The sequence below is a fragment of the Eleutherodactylus coqui genome, chromosome 6 (genome assembly GCF_035609145.1).
Source record: "Eleutherodactylus coqui strain aEleCoq1 chromosome 6, aEleCoq1.hap1, whole genome shotgun sequence".
In the NCBI taxonomy this organism is placed as follows: Eukaryota; Metazoa; Chordata; class Amphibia; order Anura; family Eleutherodactylidae; genus Eleutherodactylus; species Eleutherodactylus coqui.
In genome coordinates this window covers 29,122,328-29,150,255 of record NC_089842.1, presented here as the reverse complement: position 1 = coordinate 29,150,255, position 27,928 = coordinate 29,122,328, and the positions used below count along the sequence as shown (strand labels likewise).

General features: G+C 47.3%; 1 protein-coding gene across 1 annotated transcript in view; it reads right to left on the bottom strand.

The window, feature by feature from the left end:
- The window catches only part of LOC136572026 (G protein-activated inward rectifier potassium channel 4-like), a 190,481-nt gene extending 180,038 nt beyond the window's left edge, over positions 1–10,443 (bottom strand). Inside the window, exon 1 of the mRNA XM_066572644.1 lies at positions 10,344–10,443. The gene's annotated coding sequence lies outside the window, so the exon portion shown is untranslated. The remainder of the gene's footprint in view (positions 1–10,343) is intronic.
- Between the last annotated feature and the right edge of the window lie 17,485 nt (positions 10,444–27,928).

The following is a 27,928-nucleotide window of genomic DNA, read 5'->3' as shown; positions in this document are numbered from 1 at the left end:
GGGGTCACAATTGCGACCCAACCCTTTAGCAAACCGGGGCCTGTGGGCCCCTGCCATACGCAGGGCCGCGCCCTGCTGTGGGTGGCACCCAGAGAGGGAAGGGACTGTTACTGGGGAGTCGGCAGCCAGTTATAGGCTGCAGAGTCCCCTGTCGCTTGGCCCTCCCTTCAGCTGAGAGACTGCAGTTGTGATTGGTCATTACTGCACTATGTCAGTGCACTGCCGGTCATGTGATTGTCTGGCTGCCAGTGCACTGAAAGTGAAAATGAGAGCGCAGTCTGCTGATCATGCGGTAGAACCAGGTATGTACCACATGTAATCTTATGTGTATAGCTGCTATAACTTATAACAGCTGTACATATATAAATATATAGAGCACATATCCGGGTTATATCAGCATGCCCCATATCGCTATGGATGTATATCTCCTGTATATAGTGATATGGAGCATGCTGGTATAACCTGCAGGTATTAGTGTATCTTGATGCCACCAGGAAGTCCTGGTGGAATCAAGATTGAAAGGGGTTTTACACCCCCCGTACCTGATTGGCTGTAATAGGTGGGTGTGCTGCAGGTCCTGGCAGCCAAGTAAGCAGAGGCTGTGGCTGCAACCCCCTTTTCTCTGTCGCCCACCTTGAAGAAGGGAGCATGTTGCTATTTAGGGCAGGACAATAGACCTAACTAGCGGTCAGCCACAACAAGTTATTCTGCTGCAAAGCATGGAGGGCTGCACCTCCATGACTTCCAAGCCCACGCAGAAGTTGCCCATTGCCGCCGCTGAAATCCCTGCTCCTCCTGCAGAATACAAAAACGCAGCACGATGCGCCTTACACTGCTGAGCCAGGGTGGCCATGAGGAAGCGCACAGCGCCCTGAACGGAATCAGCCTGTGGCGGCAATGAAAGCGCTCCCTCACCCATCTGTTTCCTTACCCCCGGTCGCTATAACGCAGGACACAGCGGTGGACACAGCCGCCGGCCCGCAGACACTTGAAGCAGTAGGACACCTGGGAGGACGGGGGACAGACGCTTAGCTGATGTAACAGCGCAGCAGGTAAGCGGCCCATTACACACACCGGGCACTCCTCACTCACTGAGTACGGCGCTTCCCCATACAATTTAGCCAATTACAGGACCTTTGCTTCTTGACCCTATCAGGAGCTGGGGGAGTGACAGGGACGTTCCTCCTGTCAAACCCCTAGTTTCCTGGTGGCATCAAGATACACTAATACTTAACATGCGTATGTTCTGTATATAATTATATATGTGCTACTGGTATAAGCTATACATCCTGTATGTAGTAACCATGCTGTTATATCACTATATACAGGTGATGTATAATTTATACCAGATGTACATACATAATTATATAGATTTATAACAGCTGTACGTATATAATTATATAGAGCACATATCCAGGTTGTACCAGCATGCCCCATATCACTATGGATGTATATCTCCTGTATATAGTGATATGGAGCATGCTGGTATAACCTGTATGTGTCCTGTATATAATTATATATGTGCTACTGATATAAGCTATACATCCTGTATGCAGTAATATCACTATATACAGGTTATGTATACCTTATACCAGCTGTACATATATAATTATATAGACTTCTAGAAGCTGTACATATATAATTATCCAGGTTACACCAGCATGCCCCATATCACTATATACAGGTGATATATAACGTATACCAGCTGTGCATATATAATTATATAGACTTTTAGCAGCTGTACATATATAATTATCCAGGTTGTTCCAGCATGCACCATATCACTATGGATGTATATCTCCTGTATATAGTGATATGGAGCATGCTGGTATAACCTGTATATGTCCTGTATATACACCAGCATGCTCCATATCACTATATACAGGGAATTGAGCATTCCACTTTTCTGCTCTATTCGGGGAGCATGAAAGAAGACTTCCCGCAACCGAACGGCTTTGTCTCTAGATGGAACCGAGCAGCATTAGACAGACAGAGGGGTCACTGACCGTCGTATGCGTTGGCCTCCCAGATCATCACACCAGCAGGGGGCAGTGTGCTGCTCTACAGCAAAGAGAGAATTGAGGAGCTCCCCCTGAGATCTCCAGACGCGAACACGGCTGTCACCAGTACCCAAACTAAGCCTCGATTTGTGCTGAAGACAACCCGATTCCACTCTGTAGCGTCAAATTTCATAGTTGCAACACAACTGCAAACAGAGGCAACAATGGGTACGAGCCAAAGGCAGTACACGTTATGGACACCATGAGATCAAGTGTCCTTCACACAAGCACCTGAAAATGGTTCCAACAGGCACAGGGGTATAGCGATGGGCAACGAAGCAGTTGGAGCTGCTGGTGCTTATCGGACGATCAGACGCTCCTCCCTACTGGTGGTCTGTTGGGGGTGTCCTGAGCCCGGTCACCTTGCGTGCCCTCACACATCCACTGGTCCCAACACCTCCTAACAGTCTGGTCAGACACTCCTCTCTACTGGTGGCCTGTTGGGGGTGTCCTGAGCTCGGTCACCTTGTGTGCCCTCACACGTCCCAACACCTCCTAACAGTCTGATCAGATGCTACTCTCTACTGATGGTCTGTAGGGGGCGTCCAGAGCCTGGTGACCTTGTGTGCCCTAACACATCCACTGGTCCCAAGACCTCCTAACAGTCTGGCTAGACACTCCTCTCGACTGGTGGTCTGTAGGGGGCGCCCTCAGCCCGGTCACCTTGTGTGTCCTCCAACATCTACTGATCCCAACACTACCTAACAGTCTGGTCAGAACGGCCCGGTGGGGGGCAATTCGTTGAAACGACCATCCAGCTTCTCAAACACCAATAATGCACCCCTCTCAGACTCTGGTAATGGGGTGAAATTTCTTCTCTGCGTCATAGAGGCAGCCAGTGGTCAACAAGCTCTACACAAGCGGAAGAAGAGGCCACTACACACAAGGAGCCTCCGAGAGCCTTTTATAGGCCCAGGGGTAAACCACTTTTAGGGCCTCAGGTGACAAGACTGTTCATCTAATCACCACAACACTCATCATTTACATATCTGCCTGAGATGGAACTGCATGCTGAGCTTTGCAGCAAAATGACAACTTTTTCTAGGGACACGATTGTTTTTGACAATGAGTGTATATTATTCCCCCTCGTTCCCAACCCCCCCCCCCCCTTGCCGCCACACATGTTAGATAACTATCCAGCCAACAATTACCACATCAATGCCCCCAGTAACATGCAAACTTGCCATGGCTGAACGTTACTTTTATAAGAGAGGCCTGTCTTTAGAAATATGGCCCCTGTCTTTAGCCACGCCTCTTTCTTCCAACAGTTTTTAATACTGTCAAAATAGGTGTAAACGTGTAGAAAAAGGATGGGGATGTATAATATATAATTGGACATACTGGAAGGACTTATTTAGGGATCACCCACTTTGCCTTTATCTACTGGCCTATGGGGGAGTTTGTCTGCTTTTCACTCCTAGGCCATGTTGTGGTACAAAGGTGGGGTAAGACCCAGTAGTCAGATCCTTGGAGGATCAGTGAGCCTTAAAGAGGTATTCCATCTTAGCCACTCATGGCAGCATTAGAAATACTCCTCTGTACAAGTGTGGTCAGGAGTACAAAAACAACTGAGTGGGCTGCGCTTTGCTGTTTCTGTAACTTTCATTCATTTCTATGGGAGTTATAGAAATGATGTAGAGCAGCCCACTTGGCAGTTTCTCTGCACTCGATCATCACCTCATTAACCCGATCCAGGGGGACTTCGTTTTAAAGTTCGGTGCAGATCTCATAGGTGGGACTCGATCTGTTAGACTTTTGTGGCATATCCTATGAATGGGAATACCCCTTTAATTATTGGGGTGTGAGAAGTTGGATGGTCGTATCAATGAATTGTCCCCCACTGAGCCGTTCTGACCAGATTGTTAGGGGGTGTTGTGACCAGTGGATGTGTGAGGGCACACAAGGTGACCTGGCTCAGGACCCCCGACAGACCACTAGTAGAGGGGATCGTCTGACCAGACTGTTAGGAGGTGTTGGGACCAGTGGATGTGTGAGGGCACACAAGGTGACCAGACTCAAGACCCCCGACAGACCACCAGTAGAGGGGATCATGTGACCAGACTGTTAGAAGGTGTTTGGACCAGTGGATGTGTGAGGGCACACAAGGTGACCAGGCTCAGGACCCCCGACAGACCACCTGTAGAGGGGATCATCTGACCAGACTGTTAGGAGGTGTTTGGACCAGTGGATATGTGAGGACACACAAGGTGATTGTGCTCATTCAGACCACCAGTCGAGAGGAGCATCTAACCAGACTGTTAGAAGGTGTTGTGAGCAGTGGATGTGTGAGGGCACACAAGATGACCTGTCTAAGGACCCCCGACAGACCACCAGTAGAGTGGATGATCTGACCAGACTGTTAGGAGGTGCTGGGACCAGTGGTTGTGTGAGGGCACACAAGGTGACTGGGCTCACGCAGACCACCAGTAGAGAGGAGTATCTGATAGTCTGACAAGCACCAGCAGCTCCAACTGTTTTGTTATCCGCCATCCAGAGACAGGTGGCGCCATTGTTACACCCCTGTGTCTGTCAGAACCATTTCCAGGCACTTGGCCGAAGGACATTTGGTCTCACGGCTCCCATTACATGTACTGCTTTTGACACCCACCATCACTTCCGTTTGCAGTGATGTCGTGAACGATGAAACTGGATGCTACATAGGGGAACCGGGTTGACTTCAGCAGCAAATCCAGGTTTAGTTTTGGCACTGATGACGGCCGTGTTCCTCTCCGGAGATGTTGGAGTGAGCAGTTCAATCCTGCCTTTGCTAAGGGGTGGTACACTGCCCCCTGCTGGTGTGATGGTCTGGGGGTTCATGGCATACGACAGTCGGTCACCCCTAGTAGTGGTATGAGGGACAATGACAGCTCAGCGATATGTTCAGGACATCCTGTAGCCACATGTGTTCCTCTAATGGTGGCTTCCAAGAGGCAGCAGGATAATGCTCGGCCGCACACACAAGGGGGTCACAGGAGCCCCCACAACATTGTCACACTTCTGTGGCTGCCTGGTTGCCAGATTTATCGCCAGTAGTATGTATGGGACCAACTGGAACACCAACTTTGACCACCTACAGGTTTGCACGATTAAGAGGCTCAGTTGCAGCAAGTGTGAACCGGTATGCCGCAAGATACCATGTGAAACTTGTTTGCCTCCATGCCCGCCCGTATCACTTCTTGTATCCAAGCTAGAGGTGGCCCAACAGGATACTGGAACCTCCATGCCTGCCTGTATCACATCATTCTGTATCCAAGCTAAAGGCGGTCCAACAGGGTCCAAGAGCCTACATGCCCGCCCTTATCGCATCTTGTATAAAAGCTAGAGGCGACCCACCAGGGTACTAGAGCGTCCATGCCCGCCCATATCACATCTTGTGTCCAAGCTAGAGGCGATACAAGAGGGTAGTAGAGCCTCCATACCCTCTGGTATTGCCTCTTGCATTAAAGCTAGAGGTTGCCCAACAAGGTACTACAGCCTTCATGCCTGCCTGTATCACATCTTGTATCCAAGCTAGAGACGATACAGAAGGATACTAGAGCCTACATGCCCGCCCCTATCACATCTTGTATCCAAGCTAGAGATGGTACAACAGGGTACTAGAGCCTCCATGCCCGCCCGTATCACATCTTGTATCCAAGCTAGAGGCGGTACAACAGGGTCCTGGAGCCTCCATGCCTGCCCATGTGATATCTTGTATCCAAGCTAGAGGGGGTACAACAGGATACTAGAGCCTCCATGCCTGCCTGTATCACATCTTGTATCCAAGCTAGAGGCGGTACAACAGGATACCAGAGCCTCCATGCCTGCCTGTATCACATCTTGTATCCAAGCTAGAGGCGGTACAACAGGGTACTAGAGCCCTAATGCCCGCCCGTATCACATTTTGTTTTCAAGCTAGAGGTGGTACAACAGGGTACCAGAGCCTCCATGCCCGGCCGTATCACATGTATCCAAGCTAAAGGCGGTACAACAGGATACCAGAGCCTCCCTACAAGGCCCAGTTTTCTGCAAGAAATGATCCTTTTGCTCCGATGTAATCACTTACTAATATCTATGTTACAATCACACAGATAAAGTTTTGATTCTGCCAACTTCTAGAGGAGGGATTGGTTTTTACAATAAGTGTATGCAGTGTACGCCCAGTGTAAGGGCCAGGCCTCTCTTAGCGTACATTACACTGAGCCTCTATTGCTCTTACACAGAGTTATGACTTTTCATTAGTCGTTTCCCCACCTATCATTTGTGGGGGGCATCTGCCCAAAATTTGTTCACAAGTTGTTCAAGTACAAACAACTGAAAAGTTACACCAGACGACTTTTGATCAACAAGCGATTAGTTTACAGGTGCGTTAACACGAAATCCTACCTGTCACTCACATTCGCTCTTTCGAGTGATTATTTGGATGATAGTCATCCACAGAAAAGCTACCCTTAGGGCTCCTTTCCACTGGCGATAGCGATATCGCTGAGAGAAAATGGCAATGTTAAAATCGTATCTCAATGCTGCAAAATCGCAAGCTTTTGCGTTGCGATGAGAAAATCTGTTTTGCTATTGCACTGTATGGGCGACAGAAAAATGCAAAACGCTGAAACAATCCTCCTGCTGCGATTTTTAATCCTCGCATCGCAGCTTGCCCTTAAACATCGCTAGTGGAAAGGTTGTCATAGAAAAACATGTGTGGGAGTTTCCTGCGAGAGCTCGCACTCTCGCATCACACTGAAAACGTGCGATTACCTTGCCAGGGGAAAGGAGCCTTTAGGGCTCCCACACACTTACGTTTTTTTTAACGCCATTGTCAATGGGACTTTCTAATGTTAAAAACGCAATGCAACTTGCGTTTTTGCTGCGCTGCGATGCGTTTTTAACATTAGAAAGTCCCATTGACAATCGCGTTAAAAAAAGCGTAAGTGTGTGGGAGCCCTGTCATTACCCCTGCAGACAGTAGCCTGCTCCCCATACCTTCAGATGAAGATCACTCCTGTTATGGCATTACATATAGTGTATCTGTGGTAGGGTGGACACCTACTAGCGTTTTTTATTCTTGCGCTACAAGAGCGAGTGAAAACACTCGCCTTGCAGGGAAAAAAAAACGCTGCAATATCGCAAAATGCCTTTAATAGCGCCGGCAGCGGCAGCAGCAGCAGCGCCAGCCCCATCGAAAGCATAAGGAGTATAAAGCGGATTTCTGCCACAGCTGTGACAGCTGTGGCAGGAGTTTCCCTCATCTCTGCGGGACCCGCAGGGATGAAGGAATCCTCTGCCACAGCTGTTACAGCTGTGGCAATAGTCCAGAATGCTATCCCATTGCTTTTAATGGGGTAGGCGCTGCTGCCAGCCCCATTGAAAGCAGTGGGTTGTAGGCAACCCCCGCACCATGATTTTCAGGAAAGGGCTTGAAATATAAGACCTTACTTAACAATTATCCCTAGCTGGTAAAAAAAAAATAAAAAAATTATATACTCACCTCTCCGCCGCTCAGGCGCATCCTCCGGCTGGCTCCCCTGCACTGCTGTCAAGCTCTTTCAGCATGTGGGAATTTAAAAATCCCTGCCTCCTGAAAGGGATGTGCTGATTGGCTAAGCGCTCAGCCAATTACAGGCAGCGCTTAGCCATTCATCGATGATGGTTGTCCACTTGTAAGCGACAGTAATGTGTAAAAGTTTTCTCCAAAAATAGGCTTCTCATTGGCTTCAAATCTAGCCAATGTCATTAAGAATTATCTTCATTGTAAAGAAGAACAAGGAGTCCTGGAAGTGTTGCTATGGCTCCACAGAGCCCGGATCTCAACGTCATTGAGTTTGTCTGGGATTACACAAAGAAACAGAAGGATCTAAGTGAGCCAACATCCACAGAAGATCTGTGCTTAGAGACGTAGCTGGTCTTTCCGTCACCTGGGGCAAAGAATCAGTTTGGTTCCCCTTATAACCTCAATCTTCACTTCCAGGTGCAGGGAGCCCCACTCCCCACTCTGCGCCAGGCATGACAGCTGTAAATTCAGTATTTCTGACACCACTTCAAACAGCTGTATCTCTAATTCGGTAAGTTCTATACAAGAATCCTGGCTTTAAAATGACCCCAAAGCATGGTGGTAGCACCGATAGGACTGCAGCTGCAGCTGTTTGATTTAGAACAAGTTCTGTTTGTTCAAAACTGTAATAGTCTTTTTTTGCAGAACCAGCCAGGTAAACTGTAGAGGGGTATAAACTGCCAGGCTGGTGCCCTCCTCAGTCTTGACTGCACCTGGGGCACATGCCCCACCTGCCCCCCTACCTTCCCTTAGCTACACCCCTGGATCCGTTCTGCAAGACGTTTGGCAAAACCTCCCAGCCGAGTGAACTGTGTACAAGAAGAACGGATGCTGTTTTGAAGGCGAAGAGTGTTCACACCCAATATTGATGTGATTTAGATTTCTCTTTTGTTCAGTCACTTTGCATTTTGCTAATTGACAAAAATAAACTATTAACACATCTAATTTTAAAAGCAGCATTTACAGAGACAACGTATCAGCTTTACTGTAGCAAGTGAGAAGGAGTTTTACGCTGACCCCTTCACATCCGTGGTTTGATTGCCCCCCTCTAATGACACTGGGCATTTCTGGTGGTACCAGGATACATAGGATTATTTCAGGGAACAATCAGATAAGTATGTGCCTGCTATTCTTCATCTCAAGGGTGTACGCACCATAGTAGCAGACCATGCCACTACTAAGGGCCCTTGGAGAGAGGGGGCCCCTGATATGATTGCACCATTCTTTTTTGAAGGATAGTAAGACCATATGCAGGACTTTCCTCCAAAGAGGAACTGTGTTGATAGCAAACAAGGAGGTGGAGAATTTGCCCAATGGTCATTTTGAAGGGCATGGAACAGGAATCAAACACCAGGTAAAGCTGCATGCCATAACTGGGGGCACAATTAAGTTTTTGCTTTGGGTCTCTTCTATGTCCACTACTGCTTCATCTTATATTGGATTGGTCTCTTTAACTTCACTTCATGCCCTTCATACTTGATCCTACTAAGGGACCTTACACACAGGACACAATTACGCTGTAGGACGCAGCTGCGAAATTCCACGCCAAAATCCGCACGTCTAACTGCAGATTTTGATGCAGAATTGCAGGAAGGTTTGAAGCCATTTTTAATTCTGCATCAAAATCTGCAGGTCGCCTGCGGATTTTGGTGTGTAATGGACTGCGGCTTGCGGTGTGTCCTGCAGAGTAATTCCGTCCCGTGTGAGCGGTCCCTAACTCATCAGTGATGCCTCTTTTATAATTTACACCTCCTGCACCATAAAGACGTAAAACAACACAAAAAGTCAGAGCCAACCTATTAGGTGACAGGTAGGGATTCCTTCTAGGGTCACACTGCAGTCCAGTAAAAAACAATATATATCAAGGCTGGGGAAATGGACTGCGGCTTGCAGTGCGTCCTGCGGCTTAATGTGAAAGGTCCCTAACTCATCAGTGATGCTTCTTCACTATTTTACACCTTCTGCACCATAAAGATACAAAACAACACAAAACAACGGATCTAACATGACAGTCAACCTATTAGGTGACAAGTAGTGATTCCTTCTAGTGCCACACTGCAGTACAGTAAAAAGCAATATATATCAAGGCTGGAGGACTACAACCTCAACTCTGCTCTATAATTGCTACAGAAAAACCTGGGAGATGTTGTTTTTCAACTCCAGACTATACACAGCATGATAGATTCATACCGCTAAAAGCTCCAGAGAGATTTGAAAGGAAACAGGCAGGTATAGAATAATTATATTTTCTACTCAGGTTGAGTTATTACAGTCTAGCTCTAGTTAGTCAATCATAGACGAAACGGATAAGTACAACTCATACAAGCCAGCTCTTCACAGGGTCCATAAATCACAGAGGATGGTCAATAATATACAAAATCATCTTATAATACCCCAAGATCCATCAACAGCACCCATCAGAGAAGCCAATACCCTCTACAATACCCCAAGATCCATCACCAGCACTTATTAGAGAAGCCAATGCCATTTATAATTCCCCAAGATCCATCAACAACACTTGCCAGAGAAGCAATGTCCTCTATAATGCCCCAAGATCCATCAGCAGCAGCTGGACCCCTCCAAAGTCACTCTAAGAGCCCAATGGGCAGCCAGTGCTGCATCAGACAATATAGAGGAGATGCTGCTTCCGTAGCAATGAAAGGGTTAAGACTATTGCATTGCACTTCGCAGACTGTAGAGGCGATGGAAGTTGGCAGCAGTGAGGTGGCATTGCCAGGCGGGTATCAGGCACTTACCCGAGGGGTTATTTCTGGAGAGGCTGCATGGTGCTGAGGACAGCTCCCTGAAATCCAAGTAAAGTGACTGGGAGGAGGAGAGGCTGCCGAGTGCTGGGAGCTGGCCAGACAAGGATGCAATGAGGAGACATCATACAATGGGGGCTTTAAGAGATGCAAGAGGAGGGGCAGAGAGATCCCAGCAGAGACCTGAGGAGAGGAGCGGGAGATCACAGGAAAATGGGACAGCGGTGGGAGGTAGGTATGGCACATGGAGCACAAGAGCTGCAAGGGAGACGCTATGGATTTCTACACCAATGCATCCAGCTAAGGAGAAGGCAAGAGGCAGCGTAGTGTAAGAGCGATGGCATCGCCAAATGTGCTCGTCAATGAATGCGTGCTGCAGGAACCATGGGAGGTGTAGTGTCACTACGGATGTAGCTGAGCTGAATGTGTCCTTTAACTCTTTCGGGGTGCATTGGTTGATTGTGACAGCTCTCTGACAATGGGGATGGCTTACTTACAGTCCTATGAAAGACAGGAGGAACCAATGTGCTATTATTACCTATATACAAGCTGTGGGGGGATTAAACACATTGTAGACAATGCTGATTCGGAAATATAGCAAAAAGGGATGAGGAAGGGGAGTCGGGCATGAAAGATGGAAGAGTTCATCATCACATAGACAGTAATGTTGTAAATGTAGAGTGATGGCACAGAAGAGGGGAGGTTGATGGGTGGCAGAATAGGAGGTGAGGACCATCATAGAAAAACACAAGTTGGCTTTAGATGGGTAGAAAAGTGGCACAGGAGAGGGTGTTGGGGAAGAACTAGAATAGAAGTGATATGGGAGATAAGTCCATGGAAGGACATTTGAGAAGTGGAACAGGAGATAAAGTCATCAAAGGACCATGATAAAGGTGGCACAGGAGAAAAGACTATCTAAGGACCATGATAGAGCTGGTGACAATAGAGATAGGTCTATGAAAGGACCAAATCAGAGGTGACAGAGGAGAGAAGCCATCAAAGGACTATATTAGAGGGGGCACAGGAGAGGAATCCATCAAAGGACAATGATGGAGGTGGCACAGAGATCAGTCCTTCGAAGGACCAAGATAGAGGTGGTACATGAGACAGATCTATGGAAATCCCATAATGGAGGTGATACAGGACAGGTGTAAGGAAGAGCCACAATAGAAGTAACAGAACAGATGAATCTATGGAAGGACCATATGACATATGAGAGGAGGCACAGGAGATGGGGGCATCAAATGATAGAGCCGCTGTTGGTGTTAGTAGAGATAGTTCTACGGCTGGACCATTATAGAGGCGATACAGGAGATAGACTATGGAAGGACCAGATCAGAGGTGGCGTAGGAGATGAGTCCTTCAAAGGACCAAGATAGAGGTTGTATAATGAGATAGGTCTATGGAAATCCCATAATACAGTTGATACAGAACAGGTGTACAAAAGACCCATAATGGAAGTAACATAACAGATGAGTCTAAAGAAGGACCATATTAGAGGTGGCATAGGAGATGAGAGCATCAAATCACCATGATAGAAGTGGCAGAGCAGATGAGGCCACCACCGACCATGCCAAAGATATCACAGGAGAGGAAACAATGAAAGGACCATAAAAAAGATGGCACAGGAGAGAGTTTGGTGGAAGGACTGTAACTGAGGTAATACAGTAAATAGATATATGGAAGGGCCATATCAGAGGTGGCACAGGAGATGAGACCATCAAAGAAGCATCAGGTGACACAGGAGAGGGGACCATGAAAGGTCCATGACAGAAGTGTTGGTGGAGATAGGTCTAGGGAAGGACCATAATAGAGGTCAAACAGGACATAGAGCTATAGAAGGACCTGATTAGAGGTGGCACAGGAGATGAAGCCATCAAAGGACCATATTAGAGGGGGCACAGGAGAGGAGTCCATTGAAGGACAATGATAGAGGTAGCCCAGCAGATATGTCTATGGAAGGACCAAGATAGAGAAGGCACATGAAACAAGTCTATAGATGGACCACAGTAGAGGTGACACAGGAGATAAATCCATCAAAGGAACAAGATAGAGGCGATACATGAAATAGGTTTATGGAAATCCCATAATGGAGGTGATACACGATAGGTGTAAGAAAGAGCCATAACAGAAATGACAAAACATATGAGTCTAAGGAAGGACCATATCAGAGGTGGCACAGAAGACGAGTCCATCAAAGAACAATAACAGAGGTGGCACAAGAGATATTTCTATGGAGATGTGGTACGGGAGATGAGTCTATGGAAGGGCCAAGATAGGGGTGGCATAAGTGATGTGTCTATAGAAGGACCAAGATAGAAGCGGCTCAGGAGAGGAGTCTATGGAAGGGCCAAGATAGGGGTGGCATAAGTGATGTGTCTATAGAAGGACCAACATAGAAGCGGCTCAGGAGAGGAGTCTATGGAAGGGCCAAGATAGGGGTGGCATAAGTGATGGGTCTATAGAAGGACCAAGATAGGGGCGGCCCAGGAGATGTGCCTATGGAAGGATCAAAGCAGAGATAGAACAGTAGAGGAGTTTACAGAAAGATCATAATCCCTCTCGGCTGGATTTAGGTCGCAGGTCACAAGTTGCATGTGATTTTTTTTCCACCATAGACATCAATATAAGTTGCATGTGACTTTCCTGCATTTTCATACAAAAGAAGACAGAGTTCCCCTTAAAAGCTGATCTCACTGTTCTTTACTTTACAGAGATTTGGAGAGGGTGTCTCCATGGCTGTTGAAGGGTTAATGGCAAGCTCCGCATCAATTTTAATAGTGGTTGGAACAAATGAAGAAATGAAAAGATCATGTGCAACGGTATGATGGGAGGGTGAAGAAATGGTTAAAAAGTCCTGCCGGGCAGTCGCACCGTATTAAATGCAATTAACTGATAATGTGTAATCTAGACCAGGGGGGTCAGTGAGTAAAGGGAACGATCCTGCGACTCCGTGGGATACAGTAAAGAGGTAATCAGTGAACGGTGAATACAATAAAGGGTTAACCTCTCGCCGGTCTCGATGTTTTTCTGCGCGTCGTTTTATACAAGGAAATGCTGAGAACAATTTATTTTGGTTGCTAAGAGCAATGGAGATCAGCGGGGAAGAAACAGCCTTCTCAGGAACATCCTCAAAGTTCATATAACCCTAAGGAAGGGGAGAGGAGGGAGACCTTAAGGGGGCAGCGTAGACTGAGGCATCAGGGTGGTGACCTGGCGGAGGGCAGTGATGGGGGTCACAACCTCCCCATCTAATCTCAGATGTGTAATTATAGCAGGGGGTGACGGCCCTGCGGGGGGCGCTCCGTGTATCAGTCACTGATTTTCTATGTAATTCCTTTAATCTGGCACCCAGTAGTCCAGACATCCGACAGTCCTTCTTGTGTTTCCAGCGCTGTTCACGTCAATAAATGGGAATTTTTGGATTCCTATTTGCAAATTGCTTTATTAATAGCGGCACGTGCGGTGCTGGCGTATCCCTGTCATATGAAAGTAGTCTGTGCTTCTAACGTGTACTTATAGCATGGGCTAACGATGCGTACGAGTAGCGTATACCAAGGCGTATGTGTTATTGCGCACGCCTCAGCTCAACATATTTGTGCTATGTATCAGGCTTTTTTGCACGCGTTCCAGCGTATTTTACGGTACTTTTCGCGCACATGTGGCATGTTGTGTGTGGCAGATGAACACGCCCCGATTGAATGTGGGCTGATAACATGTAATAAGGCAGTTTCAGACGAGCATATTGTCACATGTCCGTAATACGGTAACATTGCAACCGTCTGTCATCAGTATTCGATCTGTATTTGCTGTTCTCGGTTTCATTTTCTACTCAGTAAATACTGATCCATATTTGCCCAATAGAAAATAATACCAATAAATGCAAATATGGAAGCAAATAAGGAAGAGGTAACAATACCTCTGCAGCGCCACCTATTGGAAGGCAGCATTCCTTCAAATTAATTTTAGGACTCTTTATACAAGCCTTGTAACAATGACTGGGAATGGCTAACATTGAGTCTAACATTGCTTTGAAGGAATGCTGCCTTCCAATAGGTGGCGCTGCAGAGGTATTGTTCTCTTTCCGCTATCTGCATATTACCCAGAGGAGCATGAATGGCCTTATAAGTCTCCTCACTCACTGCTCTCCCTAAGGAGAAAAGATAGCATTTCTGACCCAATATGTAGGCAAAATGGACAAAAGTAGAGTATGCTGCCTTTTTAATACATAGCTATGAAAAATACGGCCATGCGAATCGATACGTAGATTTATATTAGCTCCATATATTGGTCCGTAAAATATTGACCAAAAATGGAGTTAAAATATGCTGATCTGAAATCGCCCTAATAGTGAGTACTAACAAGGATGCATTCACATGGGTGATTTTCACACTTGAGTTCCATCTGATTGCGATATGGACTGAACTCAGGTGAAAAGAACATATATAGGATTATTACAAATCATCTTCTTGATGTCAGACCCTCATGATTCCCGTTTAATGACATTCAGATGCAGAAATCTGATATAAATGGAAACAGAAACTCAAAAAGTTTTATTGCACAACATCAAAAATGTTTTCCCCCTCAGAGATGATCAATGTGATCCCCTTTGTCACTGGACACACATGGAGCTCATAGTCAGGATCCTTCCGTACATGTTGTAGTGGATTCCGACTAACTGATGCAAAGATTTCTGGGATGCCGCAGATCGTGATGGGCGGAAAGGGGGGCATGTAGACACTAATTACAAGGCCTAAGGTCCAGGGAACGTTTAGGATTAGGAAGAAGTTCACTATCGTCCCCACGTGCATGGCCAATCCATCTGTTTGGTACTCGCCGCTCATTGTGACAATGGAGGGGGGGGACACACCGTCCTGTTGGGATTTTCTGTTCCCGCTGCGACAGAAGCCATATCTGTAGCATCCAGGTACAAAATCCCCCGGATTGTTTTCTCATGGAATAAGAAGGGGCCGTACACTGTCCTACATGTTATAGCGCAAAATACATGCACCATGGGGGGCCGCACATACTCACCCCGTAGACAGGAGGGTTTTCCTTCCTCCAGATTCTGAAATTACGTTTGTTGCTCGAAGGATGGAAGTCAGCTTCATCACTAAAGACTCCATGACACCATCGTTTTCTATTGCATATAATCTCGCAGAAAGAACGTCGCTTTGTCATCCGGTTTCCGGGCCGGTAACAGTTGCAATCAGTAGAGATAACATGGCTGGCCTTGCGCAGAATCTTCCACATGGTTGGCGGCGGGACGTCCAATTCTCTGGTGGACTTCTGAGGACTTTGCAAAAAAGCATAGTTCATTCCACAAATACGCAGCGCTCAGGTGTGCACATATACGCATACGCCTATGTGAAGCCGGCCTAAAGGTGAGTTTCATGCGAGTTCCATGTGATTTTTCAAACTTTACTATTAAAAATGCAATTTTTACGCACGTTTTTCATACAAGTCCAGCGATGCATTGTGATCTGTTTTCCTTGCAAAACGCACTACAACCGCTGGCAAAAAATGCACCCATAATTAGCGACCATAATATCCATACTGGTGAGTTGTTGCCCCCATAGTAGTACTATATCATGTGGACGGCGTACCGCACTGTACATGACTATAAAGGTGGGTTCATACTTTATAAATCTAGTACAAGGGTGGCAAAACAGGACAAAATCATCCGGGTCTGAAGAAGCCCTAAATTGCATTATATTATAAATATACTTACATGCTAAAAAACACTATTTGTAGAAATCTTGTCTATTCTGCTCCAATCACATCCACAGCTGCATGCAGAATTCTGCTCATTACCTGTGGAAGGACGCATCATTTCAGTGCTGCCCTCTGGTGGTTTAGTGTTAGACAAAGCATTGCACACTATGGAAGATGTGATTTAGGCTGTCCTGCATGACCCGTTCGAAGTAAAGGCATGTAATTCCGATTGCAGCTTTGGATGTGACTGGAGTATAAGCGAAACTATAAATGAAAACTGTTAAGCATGAATATGTGGAGTTCTGTCCCATTTACCAAAAGGAAGAACATATGGCCGCTATAGAGCATGGAGCCTGGTAAGTAGACCCCAGAGGTTCGGCTGCACGAGCATCTGTCAAGCAGTGAGCTGTGGGAAGCCCCTGATAATGATGAATGTCCTGATTGTATCTTGTAGACCAGAAGTGGCTGGATATGAGTGCACTTATTTTACACATGACAGCCTGGCGCAGGAGTGTTGGGCACACAAGGTCACGGTGCACAGTGAGGGGGTGCACACGATGGGCGCCGAGGAGAACTTCACTCAATGCAAGATTTCAGTAGCTTAAATTATGGCACTAACAGAAATGTTATACAGGAGTCATAATTATAGAGGAGGGCAATGGTGGAGGCGCCCGGGTACACTGCAACGGCTAATTATAGAGGAGGGCAATGGTGGAGGTGCCCAGGTACACTGCAACGGCTAATTATAGAGGAGGGCAATGGTGGAGGTGCCCGGGTACACTGCAACGGCTAATTATAGAGGAGGGCAATGGTGGAGGCGCCCGGGTACACTACAACGGCTAATTATAGAGGAGAGCAATGGTGGAGGCGCCCGGGTACACTGCAACGGCTAATTATAGAGGAGGGCAATGGTGGAGGCGCCCGGGTACACTGCAACGGCTAATTATAGAGGAGGGCAATGGTGGAGGCGCCTGGGTACACTGCAACGGCTAATTATAGAGGAGGGCAATGGTGGAGGCGCCCGGGTACACTGCAGCGGCTAATTATAGAGAAGGGCAATGGTGGAGATCCCCAGGTACACTGCAGCGGCTAATTATAGGAGAGGGCAATGGTGGAGCCGCCAGGGAACACTGCACTGCCTAATTGAAGAGGAGGGCAATGGTGGAGGCGCCCGGGTACACTGCAGCAGCTAATTATAGAGGAGGGCAATGGTGGAGGCGCCCGGGTACACTGCAATGGCTAATTATAGATGAGGGCATTGATGGAGGCGCCCAGGTATGACTAATTATAAAATGCCTTGTTCTCTAAAACACTTTGGCACTCGGTGCCCGGGCCGAATCTATTATCTACAGAGACTTGTCCTAACAACAGAATGCACTGCAGTCCATATATCACCTGTGCAGACGACTGTAACCGTAATCAAGAACAAGGAGACAACTCCTTGGCAGCACGCCCGCTGTCTTGGGGTCATACTTGACTCCAATCTTCCCTGCACTCTATATTCAATCACTTGCTCTCCCGTGTCACCTGCACCTCAAAAACATCTCCTGAATCCGCACTGTGGAGACATCAAAAAGTGTTACTGACGACCTCATCCACTCTCGGTTCAATTATTGCAACTCACTGCTTCCACACTGTGCCAGTCACTAAACAACTCCCTCCACCCTGTGCCAGTCACTAAACAACTCCCTCCACCCTGTGCCAGTCACTAAACAACTCCCTCCACCCTGTGCCAGTCACTGAACTACTCCCCCCACCCTGTGCAAGTCACTGAACTACTCCCCCCACCCTGTGCCAGTCACTGAACTACTCCCCCCACCCTGTGCCAGTCACTGAACAACTCCCCCCACCCTGTGCCAGTCACTGAACTACTCCCCCCACCCTGTGCAAGTCACTAAAAAACTCCCCCCACCCTGCGACAGTCACTGTACTACTCCCTCCACTCTGTACCAGTCAGTAAACAACTCTCCCAGCCCTGTGCCAGTCACTAAACAACGCCCTCCACCCCATGCCAGTCACTGAACAACTCCCCCCACCCTGTGCCATTCACTAAACAACTCCCTCCACCTTGTGCCAGTCACTGAACTATTCTTTCCACCCTGCACAAGTTACTGAACAGCTGTCTCCACCCTGTTCCAGTCATTACAACAATGCCTCTATCCTGTGCCAGTCACTGAGCAGCTCCCTCTACCTTGTGCTAGTCCTACATTGATGCATCCACCCTGTGCCAGTAAATGAACAGCTGTATCCACCCTGTTCCAGTCACTACATCAATGCCTCTATCCTGTTCCAGTCACTGAACAACTGCCTCTACCCTGTGCCAGTCACTGAACTTCTCCCTACACCCTGAGTCAGTCACTAAACAACTCCCTCCACCCCGTGCCAGTCATTGAACAGATCCCTCCACCCTGTGCCAGCTACTGAACAACTCCCTCCACCCTGTGCTAGTCACTGAATAACTCCCTCCACCCTGTGCCAGTCACTGAACTTCTCCCTACACCGAGTCAGTCACTGAACAACTCCCTCTACCCCGTGCCAGTTATTGAACAGAACCCTCCACCCTGTGCCAGCTACTGAACAACTCCCTCCACCCTGTGCCAGTCGCTGAACAACTTCCTCCACTCTGTGCCAGTCACTGGACAACTCTGGATCAACAATGAGGTTGAAACGGGCTGAACTAGACGGACATTGTCTTAATTTGGCCTAACATACTATTTTACTATGCTACTATGTAACTCCCTCCACCCTGTTCCAGTCATTACACCGATACCTCTACCATGTGCCAGTCACTGCAACGATACCTCTACGCTGTGCCAATCACTGTACAACTCCCTCCACCCTGAGCCAGTCCTGCAATGATGCCTCCACCCTGTGCCAGTCAATGAACAACTCCCTCTACCCTGTGCCAGGAGCTGAACAACTTCCTCCACCCTGTGCCAGCTACTGAACAACTCCCTCCACCCTGTGCCAGTCACTGAAGAAATCCCTCCACCCTGTGCCAGTCGCTGAACAACTCTCTCCACCCTGTGGCAGTCGCTGGACAACTTCCTCCACTCTGTGCCAGTCACTGAACAACTCTGGATCAACAATGAGGTTGAAACAGGCTGAACTAGACGGACATTGTCTTCATTCGGCCTAACATACTATTTTACTATGCTACTATGTAACTCCCTCTACCCTTTGCCAGTCACTGAACAACTCCCTCCACCATGTGCCAGTCACTGCATTGATACCTCTACGCTATGCCAGTCACTGAACAACTCCCTCTACCCTGTGCCAGGACCTGAACAACTTCCTCCACCCTGTGCCAGTCACTGAACTACTCCCTCCACCCTGTGCCAGTCACTGAACTACGCCCTCCACCCTGTGCCAGTCACTGAACTACGCCCTCCACCCTGTGCCAGTCACTAAACTACTCTCTTCACCCTGTGCCAGTTGCTGAACAACTTCCTCCACTCTGTGCCAGACACTGAACAACTCTGGATCAACAAGGAGGTGGAAACAGGCTGAACTAGATGGACATTGTCTTCATTCATACTATGTTACTATGTAACTCCCTCCACCCTGTGCCAGTCACTGCATCCATACCTCTACACTGTGCCAGTCACTGTACAACTCCCTCTACCCTGTGCCAGGACCTAAAAAACTCCCTCCACCCTGTGCCAGTCACTGTACAACTCCCTCTACCCTGTGCCAGGACCTGAAAAACTCCCTCCACCCTGTGCCAGTCACTGAACAACTCCTTCCACCCTGAGGCAGTCATTGAACAACTCCGTCCATCCTGTGCCAGCCACTGAACAACTCCTTCTACACTGTGCCAGGACCTGAACAACTTTCTCTACCCTGTGGCAGTCACTGAACAACTTCCTCCACCCTGTTCCAGTCACTACACTGTTGACTCTACCATGTGCCAGTCACTTCAACAATTACTCTACCTTCTGCCAGCCACTGCACTGATGCCTCCACCTTGTGCCAGTCACTGAACAATTCCCTCCACCCCGTGGCAGTCACTGAACAACTCCGTCCACCCTGTGCCATTCACTGAACAACTCATTCTACCCTGTGCCATGACCTGAACAACTCCCTGCACCGAGTGCCAGTCACTGAACAGCTTCCTCCATCCTGTTCCAGTCACTACACCCATGCCTCTACCCTGTGCCAGTCACTGCAACAATTACTCTGCCCTATGCTAGCCACTACACTGATATCTCAACCTTGTGCCAGTCACTGAACAATTCCCTCCACTCCGTGGCAGTCACTACACCGATGCCAGTGCCAGTCACTGCAGCAATTACTCTACCCTGTGCCACCGACTACACCGATGCTTCCACCTGTGCCAGTCCCTAAACAACTCCCTCCAATCTCTTCCAGTCACTACACCGATCCCTCCACACTGTGCAACTCCACTGCACTGATGCCTCCACCCTGTGTCAGTCACTGAACAACTCCCTCCACCCTGTGCCAGTCACTGAACAACTCCCTCCACCCTGTGCCAGTTACTGAACAACTTCCACCACTCTGTGACAGTCAATGTACTGATTCCCTGTCCACTACAGATTACATTTTAAACTCATCACTCTCATTCATAAGGCTCACCACAGTTCTTTATTTGCACTTTAACATAGAATAACTCCGTAAAAGTTCTGCATATCCAAGTGACTCTGACATTGTTTTTTCGCCACAAGTTGTACTTAGGCAGTAAAAATAGACCGATTGAATTTGTGGATATTTTTAAAAAATGTTAAAATATTTCAAATATGTTCCAACATACTGTACAAAATTTTGATAAGATCTATATTTCCATGCTTACTTTATTCTGGATGCACATTTTTAACCATTCAGGAAAATTACAAATTTAACATTCATTATTAAAATTTTGATGGACATTTTGTTTTCCTGCACCAAGCCAAAATTGCAAAGGCTCATAAGTGTCAGAATGACAGAAACCCCCACAAATGACCCGATTTTTAAAAAAATACACCCCTTAATATATTCATTGAGGGGGTCATGAGTATTTTGAACCCACGTTTTTTTCAGCAATTAATGCAATTTAGAGGAGAAAAAAATTTAATTTCATATTTTTGCAAATGTGTCATTTTCAAGACAGTTTTTTTTCTTTAGTGCACATAAAAATGAGGATTTGCAGCCCAAAATGGATACCCCTGTTTGTCCTGTGTTCAGAAACATACCCATTTTGGCCCCATTCTGCTCACTGGACACATGGCTAGGCTTGTAATGGAGGGAACATTTCAGGGCACAACTGAATAAATTCCAGGCTCCATTGCACACTTGTAGAACCATTACCTGCCAAAACAATACAACGCCCCCCCACAAGTGACCCCATTTTGAAATCTAGACCCCTTAGCCCATTTATCTAGGAGTGTGCTGAGCATTATTATAAAGCTGGTGGAAAATAAATAACATGTAATTTTTTCATAAATGTCACTTTCATGACAGTTTCTTTGTTTCAAACAGGAAAAACTGGAGGGGGGGGGGGTGCATCTCCAAATTTTACAGCACTAGTTCTTCTGTGTTCATCAATACCCCCATTATAGCTCCAATCTACTTACAGGACACATGGCTAGACCTATAGTGGAGGGAACATCCATCGAATTTCAGGGCACAACTGAATAAATTCCAGGCCCCATTGCCCCCTTGTACAGGAAAAAAAAGACTCCCTAAAAATAATGCCCCCCCCCTCCGCACCCTTTTTGCCATTCCCTAAATCTTAGATAAAAGTAATAATGCGAACTGTGTGGTATTTCCGAAGACAGGGGTAATTACGGTGGCTGGTTGGGATGGGCATATGGGGCAATAAAACCGGGTATCCCTTCTCCTCCCATGCTTTTTGGAGGGTATTTCATGACCTCAGCAGCGGGTATGGGGTGTAAAGTGGCGCTCTGTGAGGCTTCGTAAGCTTGCGGAGGTGCGGCGGTCTCACACAGAAGACGCTCAACAAGCTGCTCCTGGAACTGCAAGAAGGCAAGAATTCCCGGGGCTTCTTGTAAAATATGTCTTACAGGTAGCGATCTGAATAACGCCGGGCTCACACAGCCCTATGTGGAATCTGCTTTTGGAGGCCCGCAGAGGATTCCAGTCGTGAGCCCTGCTGTGACCCTGCGTACGGCTGCGTAATGTACTGCGCATAACTGTGTACTCACACAGGCGGTCATGCGCTGTACACCTTTTTTTGTTTGTATTTCCTGCACCGTCGCTTAGCGATGAAACGGGTACCCACAGTCCGTACACAATGTAGTTGCATATGAGCTGCGGGTACATCCGTGACCATCGAGCACAATGGGCTCTGTGTTGCAGATATCCACGTTCTGTTTTCAGCCAGTAGATTACGTAATTCCAACCCGCTAATGTGAGCGGCATTGTGTAATCCAATGCATTTGATTGGTCCACATATTACCGCGGATCAAATGCATGCAGAATTCTTAATTCCTATCCGTTCGTGTGAGACCGGCCTAAGGTAGATCTTTTTATTTTAACCTTTTTATCACATGACTAGGGACCGCTCGGCGAGGCCACTGGTCAACGCTCCAGGCTCTCGGTTACCTTTAGTAGCTAGGAGCAAGGAGATTTTAAATTTTACGGGACCTCCCCAGCTTCTGCGTTTGCATCCGCCATTTTGGCGATGTGTGAATGATCAAAAGCTGGAGGAAAGTTCCGTCGGTAAAGATCTCGTTGGGGGACATCGTTGGAGGCTTTAGGTAAGTAATTTCACCTCACCTCCCTATGAAATCTCCAGATTCTTGGTTGCCAGGAGCAAGGAGATTTTAAATTTCCCGAGCAATCCTCGGCTTCTGCACTTGCGTCCGCCATTTTGCGAACGGGCGCAGAAGCGGGGGAAAGGTCAGTGAATAAAGACCCTATTGGGGACAAGTACCTCCAGCAGCCGATAGCAGGGAGCTGTCACGCACGCAGACCCCTGGGCTTTAATCTACAAGGCCGTAAAAACACGTCAACCCTATAGAGTAAAGTCCCGACATCCAGGATGTGAAAACACGTATGGGTGGTCAGTATTGGGTTATGGCCCTTTTACACGGCCCAACAGTCATGTAGACAACCACACGAGCACTGATCTCACAGCTAAGGTCGTCAAGCTGAAAGTCCTGCCGGTGGCTCGCGGGCTGCTTGTTCATTTCTCGCTCAGCGCTTCACCTTCTATGGTGAAGCCAGCGAGCTGACGAAGTTTTTTAAGCTGAGTGAAAAATTAGATTAAACAACTGTAAACGACAAATGCACAATTTGTTATCGCTTACTTTCGCTTGTTTGAATGAATTTTGAGCAATAATCGTTGTGTAGCCTCTAGACTACTGATGTGTACAGTGTGCACCATGCAGTTAGAGAAGCTGGTGCGGCCATCTTTGATTCTCCAAGCCCTATTTCCCCATCGATTGTACATAAATAAACATGATGATTATTATGTATCTCATCAGGAGAAGCAGTGCAGTGACCTAGACACGAGGCCCACGCTGAGGAGCTGGCAGGGGTAGAGATGGCACTTGTCACGGTGGCTCTACTAAACTCCTTCCCATAGGGACACATGCAACTCAGCCAAGGCACCACTAGGCCTCTTCCAGGCAACACTGGGACAGCGGTTACCTGTATAGATGTGTAATGGACTGAAGAAGTTGTCACTCGTGACGCCACCATTCCTTCACACCATTGATTTTCTGGCGGTAGAGTCCACACATGGTTAACTTTGGAAACTCAATCACTGGGAATGGACAGTGACTGGAAAACTTTACTTCTTGCTTGTAGAGTACAGCTTTACACGCCAGTGCAGAAAAGACAGTTTTAGCAGACGGTCAGGGAGGAGGACACAGGGTTAAACCGGGCCTACAGTTGAGCTTTCTGTATGACTCCATTCCTGGACAAACACACTCCGGGATATAGGACAACACCGGAGTGGGACACAACACTCCGCAGACACTCACTTGAAATTAATAGTTTGGACTCTGCACGGCGACTCCTTTCTCCAGTCACGCTTTAAATAGGGATCCTGGAATTGGGGACATCAGGAAACCTCTCCTTAGCTTCCATTCTCTTCACCCCATTAGGGTTGAAGGTACCCCCATGTGGCTGGCACTCTCTCTCAAGACACCCAGAAGAACAGAACAGAAATCTCTCTGACTCACTCCTTGCAAACCCATTTATAGTGCAACATTACGTGACTAGACAAACTTGTTACATTTTCCAGACATATCCCAGCCACTCTCAGACATTAGCATTTTACATGCTGCAGCTATTCAATACACATAACTAGAGACAAGACACTTTGCACAGTGCATCCACACTGAAAACATAACATGTATGACAATTATGGAGGGGCCAGATATATAGACTTCGGGCCCCTACATTTGTGTCGTCCTCACACTCCACCAGCCCCAGGTCCCCTTTCCTTGCCTGTATCCTAATATTCACAAACCTCCTCAGTCACCAGAAATCCATCTACTATAAACCAGCAAAGAGTGGGGAGGAGGGGGACGCAGCTGCAGCTTCTTTCTCATATTTTTGTGAGGGGAGGCAGAAGTGAGGTGAGCAGCAATGATGGTGGTCACGGTGGCCCCGCTGCTTTCCCACGCTAGTGAAAGGGCGGTGCAAAGTTGCAAAATAATAAATTAGCTTTTAACTATTTGTGCTACCCGCGAAGTCGAATAAGGTAAGATGTTAATTTGTCAAGTTCGTGACACCAGTTCATATGCAGCCCGAAACCTGTGCTGGACAAAATAATAATAAAAAAGGGAAAGCAAAATATAAATCATCCTTTCTCCTAGAGTACGGTGTGGTACCTCAGTGCAGATGTTACAGTGGCGAGAAGGGACTCCAAGAGTCGGGATGAACGGTGTAACCATAAACCAGTTTATTGCTCAAAGAAAAGGGTCTTCAATACTTCATACTCATAGCATTACTTTATATCTTCAGGTAGACTTTCTTTATGAAATACAGTTACATACATCTGGATACATGCAGGTATTAAGTGCAGAAACCAAACTTTTGGGCTCTATAATAGTTAGAATCCATGGGAATCCTCTCTGTCCGCTATGCTTTGCCCCCCTGCTTCTCGCTCCTAATCTTCTATTTTCTTAGGTATGAAGCACCTACTTTAGTTAGTTACTGCTACTTTAGTCCATTCCTCTCTTTTCTTCATCTGCTTCTCTTTCTCTATCCTTCCTTAACTAAACATTTACTTCTCTGAGTTTAAGTAACTTCTTTACTCACAGCTTTCTTCTTCCCACCACACTGGCTTCCTCCTGATGTTGCTTCTCCTTCCTTCACCATGTTTGCTACAAATATGCTGTCCATCTGCAGCTGTCAAGGAAGGTACAATCTGAGCCTTTATGCTGCCTAAGACAAAGTGTGAAATGAGCCCCCCGCACACACAAATTGAAAGCACCAATACACAAGATACCCAACACATATTTGAACCATTGAGACTTGTCTAAAGTGTCAGAGTAATAGTGCCCCCAGTAGTGGCCCTAATAGGAAGTGCCCCCTTAGTGGTTCCAAAAGTAAAAGTGACCCCCTTAGTGGCTCCAGTAGTTATAGTGATCTCTAAATGGTTCCAGTAGTATTAGTGACCCTGTTAGTGGCCCCAGCAAAAAAAAGACCCCATTAAGGGCCCCAATAATAATAGATACTCGCACATAGTGACCCCAGTAGTAATAGTAACCCAAATAGTGGCCGCAGAAGTAACAGCGTGTCATAGTGCTACTGTACCCAGTAGTAGTAATGGTAGTGTCTCCCCTAGTGGACCTCAGGCTGGCAACTGACAATCAGTTCCTTCATGCAGTTCGCAGCTCTGGACTGCCAACGGACACTGATGCTGTAATCAGTGTGACCCCTGATATCTTCTTTCCCCCACATCAGCGCTGTGTACAGACCGGCATCTGCATGCAGGAACACAGAGTGCGGACAGAGTGATCAGAGCTTACCCTGATTACAACCGTGGCAGCTGCCGACAGATCAGAGCTGCAAGCTGGGTGAGTGAAATGATTGATGGGTTTCTGTCCGGCCGACTTGCAGCTGGCAATTATTTTTAACTGGGCATTAATATGGCCCATAAAAAATAATTACCGTCTGGGTGGCAACCTGCCACTCCTCCGAGTTCCTGCAGTCTGCCGCCTGAGGCAGCAGTGTCAGGTCGCCTCATGGTGGGGCAGCCTCTGCACACAGCGGTCATCGAGTCTTTCATGGCTCAAGGATCCAAGACACTGAAAGAGCCTAAACCCCTTGAGTGGCGGGTTTCCTACCACCCTGTCGTGCCCACCAGGGCAGGTTTTTTTAAATGGTCTAGTCATTGAATTTCAACTAATTTTGCAGTTGCGTCTCAAGAGCCATAACTTGTTCATTTTTCCATTGACATGGCCATATAAGGGCTTGTTTTTTGCGGGACAAGTTGTGATTTTTTAAACAGGGGGGACGAAAAAAAGAAATGGGGAAAAAGGAAAAAAAGGGGCCATGTCATTAAGAGGTTAATGCATTAACTTCCTTCTCTGGGTCATTATGACGCATGGATACCACATGTGTGATTGTATTTTTGCTTTTTTACAAAGTAAATGGAGACAAGTGTTTTTATTATTTTTTTTATAATTTTTTAACTTTTCTTAACTTTTTTTTTTTTTTGTCCCTTTTGGGGACTTCCACAGGGACCCATCAGGACCCCCTGATCACATTCCGGGGGTCCGATGGTGACAGCCCTTTACATGCTGCAGTGACAGCCCTTTACATGCTGCAGTCACATAGACTGCAGCATGTAAAGGGTTAACACAGCAGAGATCGGAGGTTTTCTCTGATCTCTGCTGTAAGAGCTGGTACCTAGCTGTCCTCTGACAGCCAAGCACGAAGCTCTCCCTGCCACAAAAACCATTGCCTCGCTTCTGATAAGCCGATGGTCTCTATAGCAACCTGTAAACAAAGCAGGAGATTGCCGGCATATCGGCAATATCTTCTGCTGGTTTTTCAAAGCCCTTGCTTTGTTCTCTGTGGGACAGTGCAGGCAGAGCACACTGTCACAGCTTGTGGTATTGTGCTCTGCAGCTCCCATAGTGATACATAGCCCGGAAATCTTCCGCGCTATATCGCTATGGGCAGTGGAGTTCGTTCCGGAAAATTTCCGGGCGTGCCACTCAAGGGGTTAATCTAATAGGAGTTGTAGCCGCCTTGCAGGACATCTTGTAGTCCGCCACGTTGGGTGGGACACTACATGTGTTTCCCTATAGGATTCACTGATCCCTGAGATGCTAATCCACCCCCCTCCAAACCTTTTTGTGTCTCCTCTGCTGTAGAAATGAAGGAAAAGCAGAATGTTCTCCCCGAGCCACCGCTGCGATATCCGCAATGTTCCAGTACTTCCAGGACAATGCAAGTGCCTCCAGGAGAGGAAGAATAAACCTGATTTGTGGGGGTTTACAGGAAGACGAGCCGAAATCAATTTCACATTCATGGTCGTCTGCTGCATAATTTTTGTCGTTTGCAGCCCGGGCTCCCTGCAGATGTTTGGGGCTGCCCGGCATCCTGACTTCCACTGTGGTCGTTGAGGAAAGTGCCCACAGCGCAAGTCAGCATGCCGGTCAGAGAAAAGCAGCCACTGAGAAGGTCAGGATGTTAGGTGGCCCCAAACATCTGCTGGGAGCCCAGGGGGCATCTGCCTCCCTGCCCTTTGGCCCAGACCGCGCCTATTGATATTTAAAATATATCAGAGTTCCGGTATTTTCCCTATACAGCGCCCACGTTTCATTTCTGTAACACTGAGAGAACTTGATTTTTGTGTTATGTAGAGTTTTGGCACATTTGTGGGATTTTCATTAGGAAAACAAGAATGCTCCTATTCACTGACAGCAAGCAGAAGTTTT